We start from the raw sequence: 14,572 nt of genomic DNA, 5'->3' as shown, positions 1-14,572 counted from the left end.
ATGAAACGTTAACTCTGAATTTTTCTTCTCAGATGTTGCCAGACCTGCTGAGCTCTTCCAGCAACTTCTGTTTCTGATTTACAGCATTCGCAGTTCCTTCGGTTTTAACTTACCTGGGAATCGTTCTGTCATGCTTGAAGACATGACCCCTGAAGTAGTATTATTTTGGTGCGGGGAACCACACATCCTACTTCCTAAAGAGCCGCGGTTGTATTCTGCCCAGTGTTATACTTTTAAGGCGGCGGGGCGGGATCGCGGGGTGGGGGCGGGTGCTGATATAACGAAACATTTGGACAGTGGAATGATCTCTCCCCGGGAAATGCTGCTTGGAGAACTGTCTCTAATGAGAAATTGAAAAATTTCCTCGTACTTGTTAAGGTTAATTACACAGACCTTTCGACCTAAAGGAAAGCAGACAGGGATTTGGGACACAATTTTACCGGCTGCTGGCAAGCGCCGAATTCTATCCGCAAGGTTTGTACTCACCAAAGAGAGAGCGAGGTGGGCTTTGGAGTGAGCCTGTGGATCTGCGCACCTTTCACTCAGCTTCAGCAGCACCCACCGCACTGCGCGGCTTAATAAGGTAAAAGCGACTTTCTTACAAAGGAAAGGAAACTCGTTGCATTCTCTCGCGTTCTGTGTTCTCGGTGTCGCGAGTGGTCGGCGGGACCCTAATACTTTCCCTGGAAATGGATGTGAAATAGGGGTGAAAGCTAACATTTGCAGCGTGGAAAGTTGACAATCTAAACATCGAGCTGAAAGGGCAATGAATTCGATATTATCCATTGGATCAATATTCGCCAATAATTGAAACAAAACAGGGTCGTGACATTTAAATGAAAGAACATCGGGTCAATCGCAGAGGTCAAGAGGAACTAGATCATGAACACATGTAACGCCTTGGTTAAGTATTGAGTAAACACAACGCCAGTTTGATCAATTAGTTTTTAATACACTGGCTGTTGGAAAACGAAAGCTGCAGCCCCCAATCCTTTTCAATTGAAGAATTAGACTTTAGAATAACTGCACTGTTTCCGCCAGGGCCACTATAAGTAACATTTCAAGGCAGTCCCTCACCTGCTTAGAAAGTTCTTGAAATCCTTCAGGGTTCTGGATAGGAGCTGTTCAGCCAGGAGCTCTCCTGCCCTGATGTAATTTTGCGCTGGGTGTGGAGCTGCCGTTCAGAGCGTGTGGTTAGCTCAGGGCAGATGGCAAGAGAGGAACAGAAAGGACTGCGGCATCTCCCCCCTTCACCGTAACCATCCGTCAGAGGCAGAGACAGCGAGTGAGAGAGCTGTCCTCGGGGACTCCACTCTTAACACATGAGAAGCTCAGTGCTCGCTGCCACCACATCTTGGAGAGATAGCCCCCAGGTCCGGAGCTAACACCAAACTGCAGGGAATGGCAGGGAGTTGGGGGGGGGGGGCGCGGTGGTGCGGTGTGCTGGTGCGTTGGTGGTAGATTTCAAGCTTGTTGGCCTATCCAATAATACCCCCCAAAAAAACAGCAGAAACAGAAACGTTCGTTTCAGATTTTTCGCTTGCCGTCCCCCACTTCCCTGGTTAGATGTCACATTTCTACGCGACCTCGCTGCATGGTCCAGATGTGAGCCCTCGGTCATCTGGACAAGGTCAGCGGCCTTAAAGGAGAAGTGGACCTCTCCCTTCATCGGACAAATTCAGAAGTGATTTAGATAACACCGGATCCCATCGTATGGTGTAAGATCTGCCGTTTTAAGTCAAGACAAACAAATGCTTTCAGTAAGGTGTCTGTTACGATATATACGGCATCAGTTTAACTTCCTAGAAAGGCTAATTCTAGATTCGTACCCAATACAAGTGCCTTTTTATTAAGGCCTTGACTCTCACGCTGAACTAAAGATGTTCAAAACGTCACAAGCAGTATTTCATTCGATCCTACATGCTATTTAACGTGTATAAGGAGTAGTGCTATACACTGGATGTTGACTATGCAAGCGTACATTATTTTCGTTGCATTCTTTTTATCCATTTTGGTTTGGACTTGGGAACTACGAACAGTGAGCTAAAGATAACTTCTTAGATTGTGGGTAGCAACTTGTGTTAAAAGGAAAACAGACTAAACAAGCTTTTAAAAACTGAAAGAACAGTGGATGCTGGAAATCAGAAGCAAAAACAGAAATTGCTAGATAAGCTCAGCAGGTCGGGCATCATCTGTGGAGAGAAATCAGAGTTAAATTTTGAGTCCAGTGACCTTTCCTCAGTACTGATTTCTCTCAGGAAACAACCTGCAATTCACTTCCCGTTCTAGCCTCACATGTAAGCGAAAGCTTAGTTGGAACACAAACGGAAATGGTTGGATAAGCTCAACAGGTTTGGCAGCATCTGTGGGGAGAAATCAGAGTTAAATTTTGAGTCCAGTGACCTTTCCTCAGGACTGATTTCTCTCCACAGATGCTGCCAAACTTGTTGAACTTATCCAGCAATTTCTGTTTGTGTTGCAAATAAGCTTTAGCTTACATGTGAGGCTAGAACTGGAAGCTAATTGCGGTTTGGTTCCTGATCAAAAGGTTCCACAGATGTTTTGTCACCAGAGAAGAGCACTATATTTAAACGAAGAGCAGAAGTTGGCTATGAGTGAGGCTAGTGCCTTGGAATTGGTTCCAGCAAGTCTAGAAAAGAGGTTTTGTTCAAGCAGATGGCAAATGTCAAATGGTAACTGGGACATTATGGAGGAGATGGTCAGTCTGTGATTGAGTGGTCAAGGTTTAGATTCTGTTTTTGGTTAAAACATGGAATCTGTCTGTTGGTGCTACAGCATGAGGATTTGAAAGATCCCTGCCAAGCCTCCTGTTAGCAACTCTTGGAGGCTCAGAGAACAGAAAATGAAATTATTAGTATTTCTACCTTTATCTAAGTGAATATTAAAGGTGACTATAATCGACATATTCAGAAATTCAACGTACTTGTAAAAACCATTTAAATAATCTGGCCATTTTTATCATTTTATGTATCCTTTAACTATATCTGTCTGTTTTTTGAGTGAATTGCACTGAAAGCAGACCTGTTTTGGGTTTAACACATAGACCAATCAGATGACTTTGTTGTTTAACTTTACTTGGTCAATAAGTTGCTTAGTCTTTTGTTTGAGCTATAAACCAGAGCCTGAATTCGGTTATTGGCAAAGTCTGGGATTGGTTATTCAAAAGTTTGATGAGGAAATATTGCGGTCAATTTTGAGTCTTTGAAGGTTTCAATTTTACTGTGTTGAATACAGAGGTACACAGAAACAGGCCATTCGGCCCATCGAGCCTGTTCCACAATTCAGTGAGATCGGGGGGTAGAAAGACTGATCTGGTTTGTCTCAGTGTCTTCAGCATCCATAACCTAGTTGGCACAAGACTTCCAAACGTGTGTAAAATCAAAGGTTTTGTCAAAACAAAAAGAAATGTGGGGCAGAGTATTTACAGAAACCTGTACATTTAAAGCAATGCACCATTTAATATTTTTCACTGGATGATTACATCACAGTTAATCATATTCTTCAAAAGAGTCCAAAATATATACGGTGTTTGGGTCGCGGAGGGGGACAATTTTAAATTGGCCCCTGTAATATAGCACAGTGTCCAGCAGCATGTAGTCACCACAGCACAGATCAGATTACAGAACATATCTGGAACAGTTCTGCCTTGCGTGAACAGCCAGATTTAAGCTAATGGTTGCTTTGTTCTCAGGCGATGATATGGAACAGTCACTTTTAGGCTGCAATGAAACTTTTTAAAAAATCAGTGATTGAGAATATTAAGAATATTCAGTAACCACTGAAAGGTATTAGAAATGAAAAGGGGGCTAAAGAATGCTGTTAATTAGAATTCCACTCGAAATGTATTTTGAACTATACAAACGGGATTAAAGTTGGCAGCAGCGATTCATTTCTGTTACTGCGATCGCCTGCTGTTTGTAAAACAGCCGCTCAGTTTATCATAGGGCTGAAAGTAGCGGTTTTCGATTATTACACATCCCACAAACCCATCATCGCGACTTTTATCATGCGATTCGCTGCGCTATAGATTTTAAGATCGATATGTCGAGGGGCTACTTACAGCAACAGCGCGAAAAGCGGAGTAGTTTTAGAAAGATTTTCTCAAAACAAGAAACTGAAGCCGAAATCCGCGGCTTTGGCCAAACCGGGACGAGCTGACAGCAGTTTCTGAAACATTATTTACAAAACTGAAGAAGAGCGAATAAGGGTCTGGAAGGCGCTCTGCTCAACTCCCCAAGTAGCAATGGATAATTTTAATCACCCTGCTCAGGGATGCTATTAGACTTGAACCCAGTCCTTCTGGCTTAGTGGTAGGGACACTACCACTACACTACGAGAGCTTACACGAAGCAGCAGTGGGGCCAGCAAAACAAAATGCATTTCAGGTGTTGACTAATAGACCTCCCTTTAACCCACAAATATTTGCATTTGGAAATAACAGTTGGTGTCATTTTTGTGCCGGTCTACCATCGAAAAATAACACTTTTGATTTGGGCGGAGGGTTTGTTGGGAATATTTCACACAAGAAGAAGCACTCGCGTTGGAGTAAAAAACACAATGATAAATGTGGGAAACTGAAACAAAACGGGGTAATACTGGACAGAAAGCCGGGTAACAGTGATATGAACGTTTTGGGTCCAGATTGTTTCCCGTTTAACCGTCCGGTGCTGCCCGCCCCGGTGCACATTTTCAGTTCAGGTCCTGTGAATAAATATCTAGATGCAAGTCTATGTTACCCTCCGGGGTTTTTACTTTTTACTTTTAACCCAGAGAGCACTGAACAAAAACCAGCCCAATTCCTCAATGAAAATAGACTTGCATTTATCTCAAAATTGAAGAACAGCGGGTGCTGAAGATCTGATACAAAGTACGGGTAAAACTGAAGGATGACTGAACCCGACGTTAAACTCAGCTTCCTCTCTGCTGCCAGACCTGCTGAATTTCTCCAGCAATGTTTGCCTTAATACCAAGGGACCAGATGGAGTTACAAGATTCTTATTGTAATTAGATATTGGAATGACAGCAGTGTTTTGTCTCCGAAGGTTTGCGCTTGAGATGCTTTTTAACAAAATATAATTTCTCCCTTTTTAAAAATTTCTCCATCGCCGCCCACGACAGTCCAGCTAAAACCTTCCCCGTGTTTAATCCTTTGTGACTGGCTCTTTTAAGAGGTGGCCGGGAACATGCGTGGCAATCTTTTCGTTAAGAGTTGAATTTGCTGCACAAAGAAAAAATTCTGTGGTTAATGCAACGAAAGACAAATATTAACATTCGAAATTAATCTGCCGATGAGGTTTACGAAAAACAATGGAAGCAAACTGGCTCCTGCCAGTCATAAGGCTTTAGAACTACAGTCTGCATCGAATTAAAATATCCCTGATCCCAAGGTATTGTTTATCGATTTGCCGAGGCACAGGGACAATCAATCTGAGAGATCCGGGTGAGGGCTGCTTTCCCGTTACAACACAAGTTACACAGCCTGAGAAATATGTGTGAGGGCAGTTTCCTCGTTACCATCCCGTACGATAAAACATATGATGTTGACAAGTTCCGTCATTGATCTGAGAGTTTGCTGAAGTCATTTTTTTTTCTCCAAAATAAAGGCAGAAATTGTTGATCCTTCACTGGACTGGAAACATTAGCTCTTGTTTTCTCTCTCCACAGATGCTGCCAGACCTGTTGAGTTTATCCAGCAATTTTTGTTTTTGTTTCAGATTTCCAGCGCCCACAGTCCTTTGTTTTGATTTTGAGGTTTTAATAATCATAGAATCATAGTGTGGAAACAGGCCCTTCAGCCCCACAAGTCCACACCGACCCATCCCCTTTAACCCCTAGCAATCTTGGCATCCCTTGAACATGAGTGACTTTTCTTCCCAAATGTTGTCTTGCCCCATGATTCGATCTCACAATTGACATTGACAGATTCTGCGCCCAGAATAAAGCAGGTTCTTGTTTCCATAAAGTGCTAAATTTCAACGCCAAGAAGGATTGACAAAGCTGCTTCCCCTCCTTCAGAGGCAGCCATCAGACCATCTCTCTGCTCCCTATCAACAGCTTGGGGTAACAAAAAACCAAATAAGAAAAGTTTGTGTTGTACCTTATTGTCCACAATCCCAGAGTACTTATCCTCAGAGGAGATGAATAACTAGAGATAAAACTCTCTAGAAACTTCCTTTGACTCCAAAGTTAACTGCAACCTATTGCACATGTCAATGGATCATTACTGTTTATAATAATTAATGCATTTCTAATGAGACCAAGCAGAAAGATGCTTTCTTTCAGCTCTGTTCAATTCTTCATCTTCTCCAACTGATTAATTAATTAATTAACCACTGAGCCTTTTTATTGTCTTCCTTTTGTTTCTTTCTTGCTCTGTCAATTCATTCTTCTAATCCCTCTTCCCCTTCCAATATCACAAATATGATCTAGATAGTGACTGGTTATGCTACAACAGTGCATATCATAGGGCAAGGTGACACACTGAAATGACTTCTATTTTTAGATAGTATTCTATTATTCTCTAGAATAAAAATTTTCCTGTTTAACGGCAAGTTTTCTTTTATTTCCCTGGATATTGGTTCTAGGTTCTAATGCTGGAGTCCTGCCATAAAGCTGGTTGAAATCAACTAATGCAGGACAGCTCAGGAAATTGACTGAGGGACCTTCCTTGCTTGACTGATTCAATCACTCACTTATTTAACCAGCTGAGACAAGAGGAATCATGCTCATAATCACTTTCTATTTTCTCTCATTGAGGTAATTTTCAATCCAATTTGCTACGTTGTCATTAATTCAATATCCCTTTATCTTCTTTAAAAGGCTCAGATTATAAAACATCCCTGAAAATTTGTTTTATTCACCTTACCAATTTGCTTACTGAAAAGAATCCCAGTAGATTTGTCAGGCAAGACCTAGAATTCTAGAGTGCTAGAAGGAATAAGTCTGTAACTCAATTTAACATAACTAAATTAGATTAAGTATTTAAGTTCTTGAGTTATATTAAAGCTAACATTGTTCTCCTGAAATAACAGTGAGTTAAATTCTTACCTACATTTTTCCTTTCATTCAGCATCTAAGCATACTGATTAACTTTTTTGGGTACAGTCATTCAATCCTATGTTTTCAAAATCATTGGCTCAGGAATTCACAGTATATGCAATATGGTTGTGTCTGCATTGCCAACATGAAGAATTAATTTAGATATCTGCTTCCATTCTACAATTTTGTAACTGTTAAAACAAAATACCCATTTCTGAAGAAGAGTCTCGACCTGAAATATCAGCTTTCAAGCTCCTCTGATGCTGCTTCGTCTGCTGTGTTCATCCAGCTTCACTCCGTGTCAAAACAAAATCCACATTTTTTTTGTCAACAGGGCAATTTAACCATTTCAAATCAACATATAGTACATTTGAGCATATCTGCTGCATGTTACATTTGTTACCTAAAAGAGCCATCTGTTTTTCATACAAACTATTATAAATGTACATCGACAATGTATTTTTTGCAGAAAAATTTAAAAGTTCAAATTATTTAAGAGGAAAACCTACAGTAGTTCACCAGGACATCAGTTTGAACACTCAAGCAGAGCTGCAACTCCCCTTTTGGGTCAAATCTGGCAGAGCATTAATGTTCCAAATTCTTCTTCTACACTGTAAACAGCCACTAATACCCTCCCTTCCTCCGTACCATCTATCCTCACATCTCATACCAAAGGGAAAGAGTTAGTTGTTTCTAAAATCAAGGCCATCTACATAACTACTTCTGGTTCACATCACAGTGGACTGTACTCCTTCAAACCCTTCTCCCAATTCACTCCTCTATTCTACAATACTTCCTCCACAGTTCTCACTGAAGTACTGTAATACTTTATCAAAATTAACAGCACAGTTCTCAGCAAGTCAGCTCTTATGGCAGTACCAGCTCAATGTTAGCAAAATCCAAAACAAACACTCATGTCATTTTGGGTCAGTTAGTAGCACTGCTGTTTTTCAGTGACAAGTTTATTGTGTTCAAGTGCCATTGCAAGATTTGAGTAAAAAGTATCAAAGCTGCTACTCCAAAGCAGTCCTAAGGGAGCGCTGGATTGTCAGAGCTGCTACGCTTTGCATAAGAAGTTGGAACTAGGCCCCATTCAGCTGCCCAGTGATAATACAAGGCCCTAGTGCAAGGTATTTTGAAGAGGGCCAGGGCAGTTGTCCCTCATTCCTTGGGCAATATTTATTGCTCATTTAACATAATTATCTGGTCATTATATCACATTGATGTTTATGGAACTGTGCACATAATAGCTCCTGCATTTCCTAGAATACAAATTCGGTTCAAAAAGTACTTCAGCATTTTCCAGAGGGTCATGAGAAGGGCTATATAAATGCAAGTTTTTATTAAAGTAAATAATTACAATTTTATATTAAAATATACAGTGGTCTTTAATCCATTTCTGTGGCAAATAATTCAATGTTCCAACAGCACATTGCATGACAAAAGATTTCTTAATTTTCCTCCTCATTTTCTTTGTGACTATTTCATATTGATAACCTCTCATCACTGACTCCAGGCCAGATAAATGGTCTTTCTCTATTCATATTCAAATTCTTAATGAAAAGCCTTGTAATGAGTCTCCACAGCCTGTTCTACATTAGAACAATTTCATGTACACAGACTCTCTCCTTGTAACCACAGTTTACCAACTCTACAATCATCCTGGTATATCTGTGTGAAACTTCATTCCTGTCTTTAATGTCCCCACACTTGCTAATATTCAAATATATCTTCCCCATCTTTCCGTCCTTTCAAGCTTCCTTGTTCTCCCTAAAGATTTCGCTGCCATCGTCATTATTTGCCAAACCATCAGCCTAAGTATGTGTTATTAGCAAATTGCAATGTTCTACTCCCTGTATTTGAGTCAACAGTAGATAGATATAGGTGTATTAGTGCAAGGTTGGCCCACACCAACCCCCTTGGGTACAACAGTTCTTAATCTTCTTTAATCTGAGTAAGACACATTTAACCTAACTCAGTGTTTCCGATCAGTCAATAACATCCTATCTGTGCTGTTTCATTTCCTCTTATAATAAATGTCTAAATTGTCCAACAAGCTTGTGAGAGGCAACTATCAAACACCTTCAGAAATCTAGATCTAGAACTAGCGCTATTTAACATTTCATTTCTGTCTCATTTTTGGTCTCTCAATCCAGTCTTTATTTCCTTCTGTATTTCCGTTTCAGTACCTACTATTACATTTAGTATTTAAATGCCCACTCTAACTTACACCTCCTTCTTAGTCATTGGATTAATTTTACAATTCTTCAATCTAATTGATTAAAGAGATGTATAGTTAATTCTCCTGTTCACTTAGGTCCCAGATGTTCTGTGTCGCTTGCTGTGACATCAGGACACACTTTCAGCAACATGTCATACAAACAAAAGTAAATGCAGAGATAATTGCTGGGCTATAGGATGAAGTGGCACTAGGGTGACCTGAACTTGTAGAGAATCTGCATACAGTAGCCTCACAAGAACAAGTCTAACTCATGGCAGACACCAATAGAGGCAACCTCTACAGCAAATTACCACCCACTATCTGCTTCCTTTCTTCTCTATCTCTTCTAAAGTACTGTTCCATTTCCCCACGATACATTCTATATTTCTTGTTTTGGTGTATTTGCCCAAACTTTATTAATTTCCTGTCTTCGGTTTCAATTTAGTTTTATTTTCTATTTATTCATGGAACTATTCTTTGATGTGCCCTTTTGCATCACCAAGGAATAAGTTTATTTTGTGATCTTGTAATGGGGTGACATGGCAGCTCAGTGGTTGGCACTGTTGCCTCACAATGCCAGGAACCTTGGCTTGATTGCACCCTCAGAGTGTGGAGTTTGCATGTTCTCCCTTTAACTGTATGGGCTTCCTTTGGGTGCTCTGGTTTTTTTCCCACTGCCCAAAGATGTGTGGGTTAAGCAGTTTGGCCATGCTAACCCGCCCATTGTGTCCAGGGATGTACAGGTTAAGTGGATTAGCAGTGGGGAAATGCAAGTTACAGACTGTGTGACGCTCTTCAGATAGTCTATGTGACTTGATGGGCTGAATGACCTGTTCCCACACTATAGAGATTGTATGATTCAATCGTCAAATACATGAAATTCAAAATTTAATTTGGGACTGATCCTTCTTTATTATCTCATTACTTTTTACCACTGCACCATTTGTCTTTTTATTGCCCTTTCATATACTTACATTGAATGGTTTGCCATTTTCCAATTATTCAGACAATGCCTCACTTATATTCCTAGAATTAAATCAAGCAGTGATTCTTTCCTTGGCAAAATAGAAGCAAACTGGCACAGGAAACAGTTCTGGATGTAGTCTGAAAGATTTTCCTGCTTTAACAACAGCATAATCTTCCTGTCAAATCAAAGCAGAATACTGCTGATACCACAGACCTGAAATAAAAATTGCAGATTTTAAAAAGGTGAGAGAACTCAACAGATCTGGCAGCATCTGGAGAGAGAGAAATGGGTTAACATTTTGGGTTTTGAACTGAAGAAGAGTCAAACTGGACACGAAACATTAACTGTGTTTCTGTTTCTGCAGATGCTGCCAGGCTTGCTGAGTTTCTCCAGCAATTTCTGTTTTATTTCAATTTCATTTTAGTCTATTTTTTGGAATTTTACTTGCTTAGTAGGCAACAATTATATTCTCATCACACTCTTTTTGACACTGTGTTTCTTTTGCATTCCACTCTCCAATGTCTGCAGACCTTCATCTCTGGGGTATCTCTTTTATTCAAATCATGTAATACTCACGGAAAATTGTGCCATTTTCTTTCAACTTCGTTTTTCAATTTATTCATTCACGGGTTGAGGGGGTTGCCGACTAGGCGTAGCATTTATTGCTCATTCCTAATTGCCTAGAGGGCAGTTAAGAGTCAATTACATTGCTATGGGTCTGGAGTCACATGTAGGCAGATTTCCCTTTCTAAAGCGCATTAGAAAACCAAATGTATTTTTCCAACAATTGACAATGGATTTCTTGTCATCATCAGAATCTTAATTCCAGATTTTTTAAAATTCAAATTCTACCATCTGCCCAGAACATTACCAAGGTCTCTGGACTCCCTCATCTGCTCCACACTCCTCACTAACTCCACCACCCCCGGCAACTTTCCCTGCAACCGCAGGAAGTGCTGCACCTCCCCCCTCACCTACATTCAAGGCACAAAACAAACCTTACAAATTAGACAGGGGCTCACCTGCACACCCGCTAATGTTGTCTGTGGCATCTGCTGCTCCCGATGTGGCCTCCTCTACATCGGTGTGACCAAGTGGAGGCTTGGAGACCGTTTTGTAGAACACCTGTGCTCAGTACGCAACAAACGACAACACCTTCCGATCGCAAACTATTTCAACTCCCCCTCCTACTCCCTGGGTGACATGTCCATCCTGGGCCCCCTCCAGTGTCACAATGACACCACCAGAAATTGGAGGAGCAGCACCACATATTCCGACTTGGGAGCCTACAGCCCACCAGCCTAAATGTGGATTTTGCTAGTTTCAAAACCTCCCCACTCCCAGCCTCGTTCCGTGACCAACTCTCCCTCTCATCCCCCCCTCCTTGACCTGACACAGCCTGTCCATTTTCTCCAACTACCCACTCATCCCACCTCACTGACCAATCCCCACCACTCCCTACCTGCACTCATCCATCACGATCCCAACTACCTTCCCCACCCCTCCTCTCTCTATTTATTTCCCAGCTCCTTTCCCCATCCCCCACATTTCTGAAGAAGTGTCTAGACCCAAAACATCAGCATTTCTGTTCCTCTGATGCCGCCTGACCTGTTGTGTTCCTCCAGCTCCACACTGTATTGACTCTGACTCCAGCGTCTACAGTTTTTGCTATCTGCTAGGAATTATTACATTCTGACTTAAATTGTTTAGTTCACAGCAACTATAATTTCTCCAGGACATTCATTTTATCTTTTGCTATGCTGTGCTCCTATGAGTGTTATTACCATTTACTATCTCAAGATCTCTTTCCTTTTATCCTTTAATAACATATTCTCACTATTTATTTGAGGTATGCCTTCTGTTTCTATTACAAAACCTTAACTAATGCTATCTTTCTTCCTGGGTTTCAAACTTGGACTTTCCCCACTCTCTGCAGTTATGAAGATGAACCTCCCTTGTGTCCTTACCCATCAATGCATCAACTATCCAGGTACTGTTTTTTTAATTCAATATTCAATATTATTACCATTCCTCTAGCAATATCCCAACCACCTTAAAATTGACCATCATCAACCTGCTCTGTAAAAAAGCACATCCTTTACGTGAGATAATGGGAACTGCAGATGCTGGAGAGTCCAAGATAACAAAGTGTGGAGCTGGATGAACACAGCAGGCCAAGCAGCATCTCAGGAGCACAGCTCCTCATCCTTAACCTATTTTCTCCATTGCAATTGTTCATACAATCTGGTCTTTCTGGTGTTTTCTTGCTCCCTAGCAATGTAAGACATTTCTCATGTAAGTAAAGAAGTAGAAAGCTTTTACTTTTAATAGCCCAAGGCATTGACAAATGCACCGGAATAATGGAGTCATTGAGTCACACAGCATGGAAACAGACCCTTCGGTCCAACTCGTCCATGCCAACCAAGTTTCCCAAACTAAACTGGCTCCATTTGCCTGCGTTTGGCCCATATCCCTCTAAACCTTTCCTATTCATGTGCCTGTCCAAATGCCTTTTCAATGTTGTAACTGGGCTTGCATCACTTTCTCTGGCAGTTCATTCCACATACTAAACCATAGTATTCTAATAAATCCTTTCCGAAACCTCTCCAATTTCATAATGTCCGTCCTTTCGCAGGGTGACCAGAACTATACACAGTGCTCCATAAGGGGCCCCCTCCAACATCCAGCAAAACCTCAACATGGTGTCCCAACTCCAGACCAATGAAGGCATGTGTGCGACACACCTGCTTAACTACCCTGTCTACCTGTGACACAACTTGCAAAAAACTATGCACTTGGGTATCTAGGTTTCTCTGTGTGACAACACTAACTAGGGCCTGACCATTAACTGTATAAGCCTTGCCCTCGTTCGTTTTATCAAACTATAATACCTTGCATTTATCCAAGTTAAATTCCATCTTTCATGCCTCAGCCCAATTGATACAATTGATCAAGATCCCTTTGTAATCTTAGGCACCTTCTTCACTGTTAATGAATTACAATATCAATGAATTATTAGGCAAATACATTCAAATTTTTCACGTTACTCTGTTCAAAGCAACCGATGTATTCTTTTGTACCATTTATAGCAGTTAGCCCTTGAGATCTTGTTATACTTTCTGACCACAAGTCATACCTCACGACGCGTTCTCAAAGATTCCAAATTTCAATTTGATAAGTAACCATTGATGACTCACTTGGGTAAAGTTCCAAAGTTGCTAATCAATCTCCAGGAAGTAGCCATTGTTCATGGATGGACAAAAACTGTGAGGGATACTCCACTGTGCGAGGCACGACAGTAGACCTTGGCCCTATTTTCATCTTGATTCTATACATGCATTCTATTAATAGTGATTGTGAACCCTGAACAAGTTTCCTTTTCCCAAGTCAGGCAAAAAAGATGATTGCAGGATCAGACAAAATGAGTACAGAATGTCCCATGACAAAATTACTAATCGCCTTAAATAATGATGTGGAGGTGCCAGAGTTGGAATGGGTTGTCAAAATTAGAAGTCACGCAGCACCAGATTATAGTCTAACAGGTTTATTTGAAATCACAAGCTTTCGTAGCACTGCTCCTTCTTCAGGTGAAGGAGCAGTGTTACGAAAGCTTGTGATTTCAAATAAACCTGTTGTTATAATCTGGAGTTGTATGACTTCTGACTTTGTCCACCTTAAATAAATTATGCTTATGTAAATGAACAAGCATGCAGATTTACTTTTCTCCTTTTTCCATTTGCTGCTCCTACATATTAATCTGAGTAATTTTGTCTGCAAAATATCCCACAAGTAACTGCACAAGAAATGTAACAGGGATGTGGGAAAAAAAATGGAAATGTTCAATGCCAGCTTGCATCAAAGGTTATTCAGCATTCCAATCTTTTTTGTCACAAACAATAAAGAAACAAAATTAGCAAACTGTGGAGAAGAAATCCAATCACATCCGAAAACTACAAGCGAGCCATTTAAACTCTTTTCTCTTTCAAGACACAACCTGGCAACCCTGAATTAAATAATGAAACTATAAACTTGGGGCCAGAACCCGCATGCAAAATGCCAAAGGACTGGTGGAAAAAAGCATTTTTAAAACCAAATACTACTTGCAAATCTTTGATAAAAAGGAGAAGGAATGTGGAGTATGGTACATTTTATCAAATAAGACCAGACACTACCCCCCATATCTTTCCAACCACAGGCATAGACAATTGTAATCTTACCCAAAAATTAATTAGAACAATGTGTGCGCATCCTTCAATTCAAAAGCAATGTAGTGACAAAGCTACGCCACATGCTACAGGCTGATTTGCAAACAGATTCTGTGACAA

Source organism: Stegostoma tigrinum, chromosome 5, assembly GCF_030684315.1.
Source record: "Stegostoma tigrinum isolate sSteTig4 chromosome 5, sSteTig4.hap1, whole genome shotgun sequence".
NCBI classification, from domain to species: Eukaryota; Metazoa; Chordata; class Chondrichthyes; order Orectolobiformes; family Stegostomatidae; genus Stegostoma; species Stegostoma tigrinum.
This window is presented reverse-complemented; position numbering follows the sequence as displayed.